This window comes from Canis lupus, chromosome 17 (assembly GCF_048164855.1).
Source record: "Canis lupus baileyi chromosome 17, mCanLup2.hap1, whole genome shotgun sequence".
NCBI classification, from domain to species: Eukaryota; Metazoa; Chordata; class Mammalia; order Carnivora; family Canidae; genus Canis; species Canis lupus.
In genome coordinates this window covers 42,703,701-42,721,377 of record NC_132854.1, presented here as the reverse complement: position 1 = coordinate 42,721,377, position 17,677 = coordinate 42,703,701, and the positions used below count along the sequence as shown (strand labels likewise).

At 35.5% G+C, this 17,677-nt stretch overlaps 1 long non-coding RNA gene and 1 pseudogene across 2 annotated transcripts in view; one reads left to right on the top strand and one right to left on the bottom strand.

Moving 5' to 3' along the window:
- Positions 1–3,674: 3,674 nt before the first annotated feature.
- LOC140607766 (protein SET-like) lies at positions 3,675–4,910 on the bottom strand (annotated as a pseudogene).
- A 36-nt stretch (positions 4,911–4,946) lies between these two features.
- LOC140608046 (uncharacterized) overlaps positions 4,947–17,677 on the top strand; it is a 58,151-nt gene continuing 45,420 nt past the window's right edge. For both annotated transcript variants that reach the window (XR_012009994.1, XR_012009993.1), the window contains exons 1-2: positions 4,947–5,080; positions 11,418–11,528. This is a non-coding gene — a long non-coding RNA (uncharacterized lncRNA). The remainder of the gene's footprint in view (positions 5,081–11,417; positions 11,529–17,677) is intronic.

Below are 17,677 nucleotides of genomic sequence, written 5' to 3'. Positions count from 1 at the left end.
TGAGGCTATAATAATTTTTAGCAAAGGTATTTGATATTTGGGCTATAATTAGGTTGAACTTGCAGTAGTATACAGTCATCATCCAGCACCCATCCTACTTCTACAAGAATCAGAAATGGTGAACGAAAGGAGATATGATGAGAACCATTCTTCTTGCTTCTTTTAAATTATTGAGGGTAGGATTAGTATTTTCTAAGCCATGTGGGATGCAATATACAATTTTTGAATTCCTTTCTTGTGCAAAGGAGAGTAGTTTCTGAAGACTTCCCCTAAAATTTCCTACCAAGATAATTCTTCCTCTATGGACTAAAGAAACATAGCGGTAAAATGGCAATCAGAAGACCAGTGTAAAGTCTGTAACCAATGCTTGCTTGACCAGGACCTATTTGTTACCTCCCCTCTCCACATCTATCCCAAATATACTCCATTTCTTATATGGAAGGGGCACAACAACACAATAATGCTTTTGGTCTCCAGGTGTTAGTGTCAACACAGACCCTATTTCTAACATCTCTCAGTGTGTCTGGCAATCTACTCTCCAGTCCACAGAGACCAGGAGTCTCTTTAGTGAAGGACTAGTGTATCTTTTTTGTGTGTACTAAGTATGGTTTTGCATGGTCTTTTTCTCCTAAGTACCTCACTAACTCTTCCAGCAATGGTTTCTAAGTCTGATACCTGGCTTAGCTCTAGATCTTGGCAAGGGGTCATGACTCTTAAATGGACCAAATGTTTTCAGTACCTTGATCTTCATTTTTGATTTCCTCTGTTGGCACAAATTGAATAATCACTTGTTGGCTTCCCACCTGTTTTCCTTGGGGAGGTTGTGTTCCATATTCATATGGTTGTGAACCATACTCATTACCCTTTTCGTAGTACATACTTTCAGCTACCTCTCAAACTTCACCAGTCATCATTATCGATGATTTTTATCACTTCTCTTCTGGTGGTGAAACACTTGCTTGGCCTCTATTTTCTTGCTATTAGTGCGATAAGTTCTTTTCTTTCTTTCCTTTTCCCCTCCCCTTTTTTCTCTTCTCTTTTCACTTGGGCAGCTGCTTTCCTCTGGAAACATAGTTTTCAGAGGGACAGCAAGAGGGTAAAAGATGGAGGGGTAGCAACGTGTGTGTGGTTCCAGCTCTGGCTAGTGAGCCAAATTCTGTACAGTTTCTCTTACTTTCATCCCTGCTATCAGAAAGAGTGAGCCTCTTGCCATTGCACTGCTTAGAGTTTTGGTCTTCCTGTGGAGTATCATCATTTTGTGAGTCTTGTGACTGCTTATAAAATGTCTAGCTAGCATGTTTCTCTTCCTTCACTATCTCTCAAGCAATTCTAGCATTTATCTTTATTCAATGTGAGCCATTAATTCTCTGTGGTTTAGGGGTATTATGCAAATTAGTTCGACCAACTTTTGGGGTCCTTTCCGGGAAGTTATCCTATAATTTGGGATAACACTCCCAAGTCCAGTTTTATATTCCAACTCTCTTGGTCAGCATCCTCAGAGTCTGGTCTCATGCTTAAAGCTATGACAGCTGTGTCTTGTACTTCCTTTGCAATATAGCCCGTTTCTCCTTTATGAGGACCAATACACCCCCAGATGGGAAGTGCAATGAATTAACCCTGTTTACACCTATTGGTCAAAGCATGAGATGGCAGCAGATCCACAGATAAACCATGGTGGTTTCTCCTGTGTCAATTTATCCAAGAAGAAATCTTCTCCTATGTAATATGTATATCTTTTTAAAAATGTTTCTTTGTTGGAGCAAGACTCCTGACCAGTATAAAATGATGTATTTATTAAACAGAAATCTGTGCAGAAACTACAACATATTATCCGTCTAGATAGGTTTTGGTTACACTGGACCTAGTCCCACTGATGAAGTCTTATATGTCAAAAGCTTTGAATTTGACCAAGCTGTCCATTAATTCACCTCTGAAAAAGTTAAGTGGCAGCTAATTTTAGCCACTATATTTTATAGCATTAAAAAGCTTATACTTAGGTAGCTTCTGAAATGTTTTAATATGTACAATAGCATTTAGCAGGCAGAGCAGAGTTCATCATCTCATCCAAATTTTCATAGATAGGGATCCCTGGGTGGCGCAGCGGTTTGGCGCCTGCCTTTGGCCCAGGGCGCGATCCTGGAGACCCAGGATCGAATCCCACGTCGGGCTCCCGGTGCATGGAGCCTGCTTCTCCCTCTGCCTGTGTCTCTGCCTCTCTCTCTCTCTGTGTGCCTATCATAAAATAAATAATAAAAAAAAAAAAAAAACAAATTTTCATAGATAGACCTCATTGGAAAACTGTATGCTAAAGAGCTAGTACTTAGAGACAAAAATACTTCTCACCTGAGTTTCTTAGAGTAAACACAGATTTCTTGCTGTGATTGCCTATTTTCTTGGTCACATTTTATAGTGCCAAGGAAGACATGCCAGCAATTGCTTCCTGTTGTAGCTTGGCATTAAATCACCAGATCTGTCTGATGGTAAAAGCAGACACCATTATCAGATAAATAAAGGCCCATTTAAAAAAATGCCAGTTTGAGATAAAAATTAAAAATGGATATGATATACTTAGAACTGAGTTTTGATCAATCTAGCATCCTAAATGATGTGAAAAGTTCTAGAAACTGATGGCAAATTTTACCCATCATGTTACCCAGCTGAGGAAACATTAATCCATTGATTGAAATCCCTTTACTCCACCCACATAGCCCTGAGGTGATCCTGCAAAGTGGATATCACAAAATACAGAGTTAGGGTAACAAAGTTTGACAATATGTTATATAAGTCAAATTTGGAAGGACACATTAAGTATTTCTGTTTGGAGAGAAAAGCACCAAATTCTTTGTGTACACATTTAGTACTTTCATTGTAACAAAGCACTTGGTACACTTCTAATGTTTAAGATTAGGGGTCATTTTTTTCCAATCCAGTGAAACAAAAATAAATTAAAAATAAATAGGAAAAATATTACAATAGAGTATGTATATATTTAGATCCTACAGGTTCTTCTGATTTCTTCATTGAGTGGCAAGGTTCAAGTTACCACTAGGAGAGAATTTTATTTCAAGTGCCATCTTAAACTGTATGAATGTCTGTTGAACATCACAATCGAACATGCCAAAGGAAAATCTATATATCAAAATGCCTGCTTAACCTTTGCTGATTTTCTGTAATCTCAGTTTTTAAGGTTTCCTTTTTTTTTCTTTTTTAATCAAGGGAAAGTAGACAAATACATGTCGGTAAGTACTAAATGTCCATTTTCAGATAGAGAGGCAATATAATCTCTGAGCCCAAAACAGGAATGAGGAAAACAGAATTCTATTCACTACTACACAGGGGCCTATCACCCTCCAGGTTCCAGCAGAAATAATGAAGCAGAGGGTTTTCTTTTTATTTTATTTATTTATTTATTTATTTATTTATTTATTTATTTATTTATTTATTATTTATTTATTTATTTATTTATTTATTTATTTAATTTATGATAGTCACACAGAGAGAGAGAGAGAGGCAGAGACATAGGCAGAGGGAGAAGCATGCTCCATGCACCGGGAGCCCGACGTGGGATTCCATCCCGGGTGTCCAGGATCGAGCCCTGGGCCAAAGGCAGGCGCCATACCACTGCGCCACCCAGGGATCTCGGGTTTTCTTTTTTCCCACAGAGCAGGGTGGTGTCAATTCCATAGTTTTTATTAAGACAGAAAAGGATAAAATGAATTTGGAACAGAAAGGGGTAGAGATTCATTTCCCACTGTATTCTGCTCAAGATATACCCCACCCTCAAATAAGTTAAGAACCATGGTAAAAAGGAAAGACGAGAGACCTCAAAAACAGGGTCCCAACGAACAAAAAGAAGAAAGAAATAAGAAACAAGTGCAACTTGTTCCTAGGGATTGGAGGAAATTTTAAAAAGTATGATTGGAATCCATCAGTGACTGTTCCGCCAGTCATCTCTTTCATCATCCTCACTCCTCCACATCATCATCTTCATTTTTTTCACCTTCATCTTCATCCCTTTTCATCAATATCTTCCAGTCCTTTTTGTCATTTTCTTCTCCTTTCTCTTATTTATCATCCATCTCAGAAATTAAACAGTTTCATTAATAAAACTGGCCAAATATTCATCTTTGATGATCTCTCCTAACTCATTTGCCCTTGCATCAGACTGGTCAGTAAATCAGGTTAAGGATTTAAATCTGGTTCCGGTTCCTCATGCTGTCTCTTCCTGCTGCTGACTTTGTGTTTGACTTGAACATTTCAAAGTCTTTCCAAATTTCTATTTGATTTCAGTGGACTTTGAAGATGGACTGCTACTCTCATTCATAGGAAATTCTCTGTAGAGAAAAACTTCATTTTAGAAAGAAGGATTTTCATCAAAACAAAAATCTATTCTGCAACCTGATTTAATATCTTTACACTCTGTCACTTCAACTCTTGTCAAACAGTGCCTCTTCATCCTCCTCCCCAAGCAGGCAGACACTTGTGGATGGTTGATAAATGTGATTCCCCCGAAATCTGGGATTATGGCGCTCAATTCCGGCCCCTTCTGGAAAAAAAAAAAAAAAAAAAAGAAAAAAAAAAAAAAAAAGGTGGGCAGAGTTTGCTAGATTCCTGTCCTACTTTCAAAATCTGCTCACTGGCTTGTTCATTAAACCTGTCTATTTAGTTTGTACTTAATCACCTACTTCTTGCTGGTCCTTTGCTGAGGTCTCCGTTCCACTGTGGTTGGAGTTCAGCTGGTGCCTATGCGGGTGCTGTGCCTCCAGCGGGGTTGAGAGCAGCGCAGCAGGGAGGAGCCGAGAAGGGAGGGTAAAGAGGCCGCTTCCCCGCAGGGACGCTCCCCTGTGCGTGCTCGGCCCCGCCCCCTCGAGGCACAGGCTGCGCACGCATCCCCGGCTTTCTGACGCGCCCGGAGGGACGCCGCGTGCTGCCCGCCTGCTTCCTGCTTCCGGCTTTCTGAGGCGGCGCGACGACGGCGAGGTGCGGCAGGGGGGCGTTTGCCTCTTTTCCTCGCTCGCCGCGCTCTAGCTCTCTTTTCCCTCTCCTCACGTCGGCAGCGAAGATCTTCAGTTCTCATAAAGTAGGTATTATTTTTCTTTCTTCTTTTTTTTTTTTTTGGAACTTTTTTTTTTTCTTTACATTTAAATTCAGTTTGGGGCAGCCCAGGTGGCTCAGCGGCTTAGCGTCGCCTTCGGCCCAGGGCGTGATCCTGGAGACCCCGGATCGAGTCCCGCGTCAGACTCCCTGCGTGGAGCCTGCTTCTCCCTCTGCCTGTGTCTCTGGGCCTCTCTCTCTCTCTCTCGTTAATAAATAAATAAAATCTTTAAAAAAATCATAAAATCCATTTAGAAAAATTAAGTGATAGTTTTTGTTTTTATCAAAGTAAGGAAACTTAGAGGTCTGCCCTCTGAGAAAATTCTAAAAAGCTGTTTATAATTAACTGTTGTTAATTATAGCCGTAACATTGTACAGTAGATCTCTGGTACTTATTTATATTGAATAACTGAAACTTTATACCCTTTGAACAGAACTCTCGGTATCCCTCCTTATAGCCCCTAGAAACCACCGTTTGTTTGCTCCTGAGCTTGGCCATTTTAATACTTCCTATGTGTGAGGTCATTCCTGTGACTGGCTTATTTCACTTAGCATGAGGGCCTATAGGTTCACGCATGTTACTGTAGATGACTGGATTTCATTCTTGTTTAAGGCCGAATTATGTCATTTTGCATGTAAATGCCTCATTTTGTTTATCCACCAATCTTCCAACAGTGTCAGAAGTTCAGAAACAGCAAAAGTAAAACCACTGGATCATTAAAGTAGTGATTTGTTGAAGTATTGGGCACACACCAAAAAGATAGTTTGTGAACTTGGAGCACCCAAGCCAAAACGTAGGATGAAACTCAGGGGCATATCGTTATAAAGCAGTAATGAGAAAGCATTAAATGTTTATTCTTTACAGAGATTGGTTATAATATTCTCATTTAACTAAACAGTAGGTAATTGGTCAATAGTTACCCTATATTAACCTTGGGAGAGAGTGTAAATTTTGTTTATGATTTTCAGAGGCATAAATAAGAAGTGACCCAGGTCAAGCTAGTTTTGAAAAAAAAAAAAGTTAAATTATGCTTTGTATGACTAAACTGCTTTTTAAATTATTTTTTATTATTTTATTTTATTAGTATTTAATTTTAATTTTTTAATTTTTTAAAAAATTTATTTTTTTATTGGAGTTCAATTTGCCAACATATAGCATATCACCCAGTGCTCATCCCTTCAAGTGCCCCCTTCAGTGCTCATCACCCAGTCACCCCAACCCCCTGCCCACCTCCCCTTCTACTACCCCTTGTTCGTTTCCCAGAGTTAGGTATCTCTCATGTTCTGTCACCCTCAATGGACTAAACTGGTTTTAGCTACTCAGAGTTTTCAAGGCAGGTCTGTTTGTTTTGATTTTAACAGTGGATCTTAGGTTGTTTCCATATCTTAGCTGTTGTGAAGAATGCTGCAGTGACCATGGGAGTGCATATCTTGATTTCAGTTCTTTTTTTTTTTTTTTTTTAAGATATTTTATTTATTTATTCATGAGAGACAGAGAGAGAGAGAGGCAGAGACAAGGCAGAGGGAGAAAAGCCGAAGCTCCATGCCGGGAGTCCAAGGTGGGACTTGATCCCAGGTCTCCAGGGTTACACCCTGGGCTGAAAGCAGGCGGTAAACCGCTCAGCCTCCCAGGGATCCCCCTTGATTTCAGTTATTTTGGCTACAACCCAGAAGTAGGATTGCTAGAGCTACTGATAGTTCCATTTTTAATTTTTTTCAGGAAGCATCATACTGTTTCCCATATTGGCTTCACCATTTTATAGTCCACCAACAGTATACAGGGTTATGATTTCTCCACATCTTTCACCAACGCTTATTATTTTTTATTTTTGTTTTTGGTAATAGCCATCCTAACAGTTGTGAAGTGAGATCTCATTGTGATGTTAATTGCCATTTTTATGATTGGTAATACTGAGCTTCTTTTTATATACTTGGTCATTTGCATATCTTCTGCAGAGAAGTATTTATTAACATTCTTTGCTCACTTTTGAATCAACCTGTTTGGCTTACTTTTGTTGTTTCTTTTGTGGAGTTCTTCTGTTTTATTATTTTGGGTTTTTTTTTTTTTTTTTTTCTATTGAGTTGAAGACCTTCAATGTATTTTGAACGTTAACCCCATATCAGATATATGATTTGCATTGCAAATATTTTCTTCCATTCAATAGGTTGTCCTTTCATTGTGCTTATGGTTTTCTTTTTGTTGTAAAAACTTTTTGCTTTGAAATAATCTCATTTGTCTATTTTTGCTTTTAATGTCTGTTCCTTTGGTGTCATGTTCAAGAAATCATTGCCAACAAGACCAATACCATAAAGTTTTTGGTTATGTTTTCTCCTAGAAGTTTTATAGTTGTAGGTTTTATGTTTGCGTATTTAATCCATTTCAAGTTGATTTTTGTGTATGGTATAAGACATCAATTTCATTCTTTTGCATATAGATACTCAGTTTTCCCAGCACTTTTTTTTCCTTTTTTATAGATTTTATTTATTTGTCCGTGAGAGACACACAGAGAGAGGCAGAGAGAGAAGCAGGCTTCCCATGGGGAGCCTGATGTGAGACTCAATCCCAGGACCCCAGGATCATGACCTGAGCCAAAGGCAGATGCTCGACCACTGAGCCAGCCAGGTGCCCCTCCTAGCACCATTTGTTGAAGATACTATCCTTATACATTATTGGCACTCTTGTCAGAGTTGACAATATTTGTTTCTGGGTTTGTTTCTGAACCAATCCATGAACTTGGGGTATTCTCTCACTTATTTGTGTCCCCTTCAATTACTTTCAGTAATATTTTATAATTTTCAAATATAAATAGTCATTTTACATTCTTAATTATGTTTACATTAAATTCTGATTCTTTTTGATGCTATTGTAGATAGGATTTTTTCCTTAATTTTAAAAAATTTTCTTAATTTCTGAATTTTTAAAGAGTTGGTTTTACTGTATAGAAATGTAACTTTTTTGTATGTTGATATTGTATTCTGTGACTTTACTGAATTCATTTATTGATTCGAACCTTTTTTTTAGTGCAGTCTTTAGGATTTTCTGAATACAAAATCATGTCATCTGCAAGGAGAGGTAATTTTACTTCTTTCCAAATTAGGTATCATTTATTTCTTTCTCTTGACCAATTTCCGTGACTGGGGTTTCCAGTACTGTGTGCTCTAGAATTAGTGAGAAGGGGTATCTTTGCCTTGTCCTTGATTTTAGAGGAGAAGCTTTCAGAATTTCAACACTGAGTATTGATGTTAGGAATGATGTGGAATTTCATATAGGCCTTTATTGTTTTGTTTTAGTTTTCTTCTATTCCTAGTTTGTTGAGGGGTTTTGTAATAAAAGTGTGTTGAATTTTGTCAAATAATATTTTGCATCTGTTGAGATGATCATGTGATTTTTATCCTTCATTCTGTTATTATTAATTTATTAATTTGCATATGTTGAACCATCTTTGCATCAAGAGATAAATCATATTTGGTCATGGTGTATGATCCTTAAGTGTTGGTGAATTCAAGTTGCTAACATATTGTTTCTTTTTTTTTTTTTAATTTTTATTTATTTATGATAGTCACACACAGAGAGAGAGAGAGAGGCAGAGACACAGGCAGAGGGAGAAGCAGGCTCCATGCACCGGGAGCCCGACGTGGGATTCGATCCCGGGTCTCCAGGATCGCGCCCTGGGTCAAAGGCAGGCGCCAAACCGCTGCGCCACCCAGGGATCCCTGCTAACATATTGTTGAGGATTTTTGCATTTATGCTTATTTGGGATGTTGGCCTTTGTTTTTCTTGTCTGCCTTTCTCTCTCTCTCTCTCTCTTTTTTTTCCTGTAGTATCTTTATTGAATTTGGTATTGAGATAAATCTGTCCTCACAAAATGAGTTTGATAGTATACCTTTCTCTTAAGATTTTTGGCCAATTTTTAGACGGATTGGCATTAATTCTTCATTTAAATGTTTATTGGTTTTTAGATTTTTCACAATTCAAAAATGGTAGGTTGTGTGTTTCTGGGAACTTATGCATTTCCACTGTTATTCAGTTTGTTGGTATACAGTTATTTATAGTATTCTTTTATGATCCTTTTTTTTTATTTCTATGGCATCAGTTGTAATGTCTCTTATTTCCAATATCATTTGAGTTTTCACTGTTTTTTTTTTTTTCTCGATTGGGTCAAAAGTTTGTTTTTTTTTATTTTTTAAGATTTTATTTATTTATTCATGAGAGACAGAGAAAGAGGGGGGCAGAGACACAGGCAGAGGGAGAAGCAGGCTCCATGCAGGGAGCCTGACATGGGGTTTGATCTGGGGTCTCCAGGATCACACCCTGGGCTGAAGGTGGCACTAAATCGCTGAGCCACCTGGGCTGCCCTGTTTTTTTGTTTTTTGTTTTTTTTTTAATTGACTTTGTACACTTGATTTTTTTTCTACTTTTTTGTTCTCTGTTTTGTTTATGTCTGCTCTAATATTTATTATTTCCTTACTTCTGTTAACTTTTGGCTTAATTTGTTTTTCTTCTCATTCCCTGAGGTGTAAAGTTAGGTTGTTTATTTGAGTGTTTTGTTTTTTTTTAAGATTTTATTTATTTATTCATGAGAGACACTGAGAGAGAGAGAGAGAGAGGCGGAGAAACAGGCTCCATGCAGGAAGCCCAATGTGGGACTCGATCTGGGGTCTCCAGGATCACACCCTGGGCTGAAGGCGGCACTAAACTGCTGAGCCACCTGGGCTGCCCTGAGTGTTTTTTTAATGTAGAAATTTATCACTATAAACTTTCTTCTTAGTATTGCTTTTACTGCATCCCATACATTTGGATATGTAATGTTTTCTTTTCATTTGTCTTGAGATATTTTCTAATTTCTTTTATGATTTCTCATTTGGTTATTCAAGAGTGTGTAGTTTAATATTCATGTATTTTGAATTTTCAGGTTTTTCTTCTGCTATTGATATCTAGCCTCATATGATGGAGATTGCGAATAGATTCTTGCTGTGATTTCAATCTTTGTAAATTTGTTAAGAATTCATTTTTAATCTAACATATGATCTGTACTGAAGAATGTTCTGTGTGGTTGAAAGGAATGTATATGCCCCTGCCATTGGGTAGAATGTTTTGAGTATGTCTGTTAAGTCCATTTGATCTGTAGTGTTGTACAAATCCACTGTGTTCTTACTGACTTTCTATCTGGATATTCTGTGCATTATTGAAAATAGTGTATAGAAGTCTTCTACTGTTATTGTGTGGCTTTCTCTCTGTCTTTTCGTTTCTAGTATTGTCTGCTTTATATACATTCAGGTGCTTTGATATTGGGTGCATATATATTTATAAGATGTTTCATCTTCCTGGTGAATTGACCTTTTATCATTATATAATATTCTTTGTCTCTTGTGGCAGTTTTTGTCTTAAAATGATTTTTTTTCTGATAGAAATATAGCCACTGTGGCTCTCATTTGTTTACAGTATTGATGGAATTATTTATAAGTGTTGAATCTAACATATTTCTGCCCGTGAGTTTTAGAAAATGTCAAGCTAAGGCAGAAATCACAAGGAAAAAGAGGTATTAAATAGATTGAGACAATGTGATAAATTAAGGATTAGAGAAATATCAAATTGAGTCAGATAGGCAAAAGTAATCATGATGGAGGAGATCACAGGTAGCATACAAGAAAAAATACTACTTTATAGACGAAAGGATAAAACAGTTCAATGGGGAGATACATTAAAATTCTATTATCATTTTGATTAAAAAGCATATCTATTCATCTTTTCTTTAGCTATTTACCCTGACATTTAATTTAGCATAAGTTAAAAAAGTAATCCAGTATGGAAACTGACAGCTACTTTTTTTGCCTATGTTGTCAGAATCTGAAAAGCTCTGTTATGATAGCATGTAGTACCCCCTTGAAGAATTCTATCTTCATATGGCTTATTTATGTTTGTGCTTTCTTTGAATTATAAATGTTCAGTACACACACATGCACTGAATAAATGCATTGTCATAAAACAGCAAAACTATTCTTACAGATAGAATTGACTGCTTGTTGCTACTAGCTTCAAATGGGCACTATGCAAACTTTTATGATAGCCCCTTGGATAATTGAGTAAACTTAGTTATTTGAATACATTTATGTACCCAACTACCATTAAAGTGTACTATATTTTTCTGGAGGAAAAGACCTACGTTCCATTACTATTGTTAGTTAGAAATGTTAGTATACTGCTAAATGAGTGAGTGCTTATTAAATGAATGAAAAGAAAGAATGAATGAGATTTTAACTGTGACAAAAGCTTTGCCATTTGTTATCTTCTTAAACTTTCTAATAATGCATTATTATTTTAGGTCAGCTTCACACTGAAATGAAATCATTCAGCCTGGGCAAGAAAAACATAAAAGTACAGTCCAAAGTAGAAGAAAATTAAATATTCATTTTGCAGTCATAACATCAATCAGGTTAGCAGACTATGGTAGTATGAAGTGGGTAAAACACAGTATTTTCCTCAGGTATTTACCAAAATATGTACACTTTTAAAATTTGTTTTTCTACTATCTCCTTTTCCCATATACTAACCTGGAGAAACATATTCTTGTTTGCTGAATTGATATTTGTATTCTTGAATAATTTAGGAGACAAAGAGGTAGACTATATGATATTTTTAGCTACTTCTATTTCACATTTCCAAGAATGAAAGAGAAAAATTATGGGATGGTAAAGAGAAAATTAAACTTCTCAAATATTTTTAGATTTTCATGTAGATTTATATTTTTAGAAAAGAGAAATAAATTACGTTGAACTTAAAAAGCAATAGTATTATAACATTTAAAATAGACCAGATGTTTATTTTGTTGATTTTATTAAAATTTGATTACTCATGGATATTATCACTGACTAATTTGGCTTTCTAGTCTATGAAAAAAAAATTAAATGAACTGAAAATTTTCTATAGAGATTTTGCAAATTGCCAAAAGTTGGCTTCTCTCTAGAGACCTTGTCTTATAACAGCATATCAACTGCAAGTGCAAATATCTAATACACTAAGCTCTCTACAACTGCACAGTCCTTGTATAGAGCAATTTATTAGAGAAATGGAGAAAGAATTTACAGAACTGGGATGGGATATCATTTGGCCTAGGACATATCACTCAGTTCACTCAAATATTTTAAGAAATACATTAAAAAATAAATGTAATGAGGGATATATAGTTTTATGATTGCAAATGACTGGCAACATAAAATGTCTCTAATGAATAGTATTTTTACATTGAAAAACTTTATATCTGAATGATTTTAGGGTTTATATATAAAGTATTATATCTTGTATCTTTAGTTGACATTCAATTTTTAAAAAAATAGAATTTAAATTCGCTCTATATATGTTTGATAGACATTTGAAAAATATGTGCAAAATAAAAAATTAGAACAACAGTGTTGTATATAAGTTTATTGAGTTAATGGTAAAGTTACTCTGATTTAGTGTAGGTAGTATGCAAAAGTGTTTTCTAAAAATTTCTATTTTTTCTATGTGTATAGCTTATAAAGCAAATAACGTTAATGTTAATAAACACAAATAATGTGTTTATATTTGAAATTGAAATTTTTCAAGATAATTGCTATAGATCTAAGGGAATTTTTGTATGATTGACTTATATATTCCCTTGAATGGATTGTTACATTATATAGCAATTTACCTCCTGGAGAGGATTCATAGTAATTCTACTTTTACATTAAAAAATCTCCTATTATTGGATACTGGGAAGATGATGGAAGGGGGAGCACCAGGAATATGACTTTTCACCCATACAACCATTATACTGGCAGAATCTCTCTGATGCAAATGTCAGATTTGGAACTCTGAAGTCTATTGTCAGCTTGTAACTTCCAGGGGAAGGCTTGGATAATAAACTGTGGCAAATTTTCAGTTTCAGCTCTTAGTTTAGCAGTAGCCAGCCATACCTCATCCTCCAGCCCTGTGGCAGCTGCGTGTTTGTCCCTGAAGCAGCTTTTCACAGATAGTGAGGGCCAAGGTAAGTGTTAAGGACCCTATTCTCTAAATAGTGGGGATCAGTGTTCTGGTTGCTGTTAGGCCACTTAGGATCTCAGGTGGGTAGACAAATAGGCAGGGGGCAATTGTTACCTCATTTCCCCTTATTCTTATAAGCCCTTCCCCCTCCAGCTAAAGGTAACACCTAGGGGATTTAAAAGAACCAACACCATTTTTACCTTCTTTTTTCTCTTCTTTCCCTTTTGGGAGCCAGACTTGGAAGACTAGGACTTTCAAAAGCAACTGTATATCCAGAAGAAATTAGAAAGTCAGCAGGGCAAGTTCAGGAAAAGGTGCTGTCTCTGAAAAGACACTTTAAACTGATCCTTAGCACAGAGACAGCCTACATTAATAAAAATGAAACAAAAAGTAGGAAACCCTGGGGGAGGGAAAGAATCTGATTTCCTGATTTACTATATTAATTGAATCAAATATCTAGTCCACAGTTTTTGTTTTGTTTTGTTTTGTTTTTTGAAAGATTTTATTCATTTATACATGAGAGAGACAGAGAGAAAGAGAGGCAGAGACACAGGCAGAGAGAGAAGCACGCTCCATGCAGAGAGCCGGACTGGGGACTCAATCCCTAGTTTCCAGGATCATGCCCCGGGGCTGAAGGCACTGCTAAACCACCCGGGCTGCCCTAGTCTACAGTTAAAAGAATTGTAAGACATAAAGAAACAAGGTAGTGTGTACCATTAAAGGAAAAAAAATCAACAGAAATTCTATGTAAGAAAAACTTGATGGCAGAACTACTAGACAGATCATAAAACAATTGTCTTAAAGATGCTTAAAGATCAAGGAAGAGCTGGAGAATATCAAGAAAACAATGTATGACAAAAACAGAAATATCAAAGAAAAAACCTAAAAACACATGAAAAAGAAATTCTGGGTGTGGAAAGTACAATAATTAAAATGCAAAAATCACTAGGGATTCACGGGCTCATGTAAGAATGAGGAGAAGAATGAGGGAGAAGAAAGAATGAGGAACACAAAGATGGCACAACTGAAATTCTTGATTCTGAGGAATCGGAAAATGAAAAAAGTGAGTAGAGTTTATCAAATGGATCAGCATATATATATAGTGTGAGAGTCTTAGAGAAGAATAGAAAGAGAAGAAAGAGTAGAGGGAATATTTGAAGAAACAGCAATTTTCTATATTTGATGAAATATATGAATGTAAATATCTAAAAAGCTCTACAGACTTCCAAGTATGATAAACTCAAAGAGATCGACACCAAAATACATTAAAATCACATTAAAATCAGTATCAAAAGCCTAACAAAGAGGCTATCTTGAAAGCATCAAGAGAGAAGTGATTCATCCCATACAAGGAATCCTCAGTAAGATAAACAGATTTCTCATCAGAAAATGTGGAGGGCTAAAATAGTGGGCTGATACCTTTAGTGTGTTAAAAGAAAATAAAATCAACCAAGAATCCTATGTCCAAGAAATTGTTCTTCAAAATAGAGGAAGAAATTAAGACTTTCCCAGTAAACAAAAGCAGAGGAAGTCTATTATCACCAGAAGTCCTCTACAGAAATACTAAAGGGAGGCTTGCAAATTTAAATGAAAGGGCATTAGGTGGTAAATCAGAGCAATAAGAAGATATATAGATGGCAGTTAAAGTAAATACATGGGCAATTTTAAGATTAGTATTGCAACGTTGGTTTGTAATTCCACATTTGGTTTTCTACATAAAAGACTAGCTTTTAAAAATTATTAGCTTGTGTTACTGGACAGTGTATGAATATATAATTTTGTGACAACTGAAATAGGTGGAACAGTTACATAAAAGGAGCTGAGTTTTTGTATGTTATGATATAAATAAAAATTAAAATGTTATACTCTAGGATATTAAATGTCATTCACAGTGTAACACAGACACAGAAAGCTATAGAATATACACAAAAGGAAATGAGAAGGGAATTTAAACAGTTCATTAAAAAAAAATCAACTAAACAGAAGACAGTAATTCAAAAAGTGAGGAACAAAATCCTGTCAGACAAATAGAAAACAAACAGCAAATGACAGGAATAAGCCCGTCCTTATCTGTACTTTAATAAAAATGGTTTAAGCTCCCAATCAAAATACAGATTGGCAGAATATATTTAAAAAGCAAAAAGAACCATAATTCAACTTTATGCTGTCTATAGGATACTCGCTTTAAATCCAAAGACACAGTGTTCAATTCAGCAGCACATATACTAAGATCCAAAGATAGAAATGAATGGAAAGAGAATGGTTGGAAAAACATATTAGTGCAAATAATAAAGAGAGCAGGAATGACTATATTAATATCATACAGATAGGTGCAAATAATAAAGAGCAGAAATGACTATATTAATATCATACAGATAGACTTTGTATCAAGAAATTTTATAAGAGACAAAAAAGGATATTCTATGTTAATAAAATGGTGAATACATCAAGCAGTTGTAAAAGTTATAAACATTTATGTGCCTAACAACAGACCTTAAGAATATATTCAGCAAAAAGAGATAGAAATGGAGAAAATAGACAAAAATATCAGTTATAATATTTGGAAACTTCAGTACTATCCATGACTAGAACAACCAGGTAAAAGACAAGTAAGGTAATAGAGGACTTGACGAATAGCATAGTAAAACAACTAGATCTGATAGACATATACAAGATACTGCATAAACAGCAGCAACACAATACACATTTTTCTCAACTACATATGGGATGTTTTATAGGATATAAACATATTTTGGCCATAAATTAAGTCTCAGGTCTAAAAAGATGTCATACAAAGTATCATCTCTGACCATAATAGGATGAAGGTAGAGTCAATAACAGACAAAAAACTGGAAAATACACAAATTTGAGGAAATTAAACAACATATTCTTAGAAAGTTAATGGGCTCAAGAAAAAAATCACTAGGGAAATTAGAAAATAAATAAATACAAATGAAAATGAGAACACAGCATCCCAAAACTTATGGGACATAGTAAAAGCAGTGCCAAAGAGGACATTTACAGCTATAAAAGCTCACATTAAAAAGAAGACAGGTGTTAAATCAACAATCTATCTTGATAACTTGCAGAACTAAAGGAAGAGGAACAAACTAATCACAAAGCTAGAAAAAAGAAAGACATAATAAAGCTTAGAGCAGACTACATAGAAAAAGTAATAGAGAAAATAAACAAAACCAAAAACTAGTTCTTAAAAAATATCGACAAAATTGATTTACCTAGATTGACTACGGAAGAAAAAAGAACACTTATATTACTAAGATCAGAAATGAACATGGAGACATTACTACCAATTCTACAGAAATAAAGAAAAAATATTATAAGAGATTGTTCTCAATAATTGTGTGGCGACAAATTGGGTGATCTTGATGAAATGGACAAATTTCTATAAAGTCAAGAAAAGAGTGAAGGCTTACACTTTCTTATTTTAAAATTTAATACAAAGCTATGGTAATCAAGGAGCACCTGAGTGGCTCAGTGGTTGAGCATCTGTCTTTGGCTTATGTTGTGATCCTGGGTTCCTGGGACCAAGTCCCACATCAGGATCCCCACAGGGAGCCTGCTTCTCCCTCTGCCTATGTCTCTGTCTCTCTCACTGTGTCTCTTATGAATAAATAAATAAAATCTTTAAAAAGAAAGTCATGATAGTCAAAACAATGTGGTTTGGGACCCAGAATTAACCCTTGCACATATGGCCAAATGATTTTTGACAAGGGTATCTAGATAGTTCAGTGGAGAAGGGCAGTCTCTTCTACAAATGATGCTGAGGAAAAGTGGACATTCATATGTAGAAGGAGGTTAGATGCTTACTTAAAGCCACATACAAAAATTAACTTAAAATGGATTCAAAGCCCTATGTGTAGGACCTAAACTATAAAACTCTTAGAAGAAAACATAGGGGGAAAGTTTCACAGTATTGGATTTAGCAACAGTTTCTTGGATCTGACACCAAAGGCAAAGGCAACAAAAGAAAAAAAAATCATTACAAATTGTACTTACTGAAAATTTAAAACCAATACTATCAACTGAGCAAAAGGTGACCTACAGAATGGGAGAGATTATTTGCAAATCATACATCTGATATTACTATCCAGAATATATAGAAACTCTTAAAACTCAACAACAAAAAAACAAACACCTGCATTAAAAAATGGACAAAGTGTTTGACTCTAAATTTCTCCAAAGAAGATATGGAAATACACAATAACCACAGGAAAAGATGTTGAACATTACTAATTATTAGGGAATAGATAATGAAGACTGTAATGAGATAGCACTTCACACCCTTTAGGATTACTAATATGAAAAATAGAAAATAAGAGTTGGCAAGGATTTAGAGAAATTTGAACTCTTGTGCACTATTGATGAAAATCTAAAATGATATAGTTGCTGTGCAAAACATGATGGTTCCTCAAAAAATTAAAAACAGATTTTCCAAATGATTAAGTAATCTCACTTCTGGGTCTATACTAAAAAATTGAAAGGAGGGTGTCAGAGATATCTGCATTTTCATGTTTACAGCAGGCTATTAATTAAGTTAAAGAGTTGAAACAAGTGAAGTAT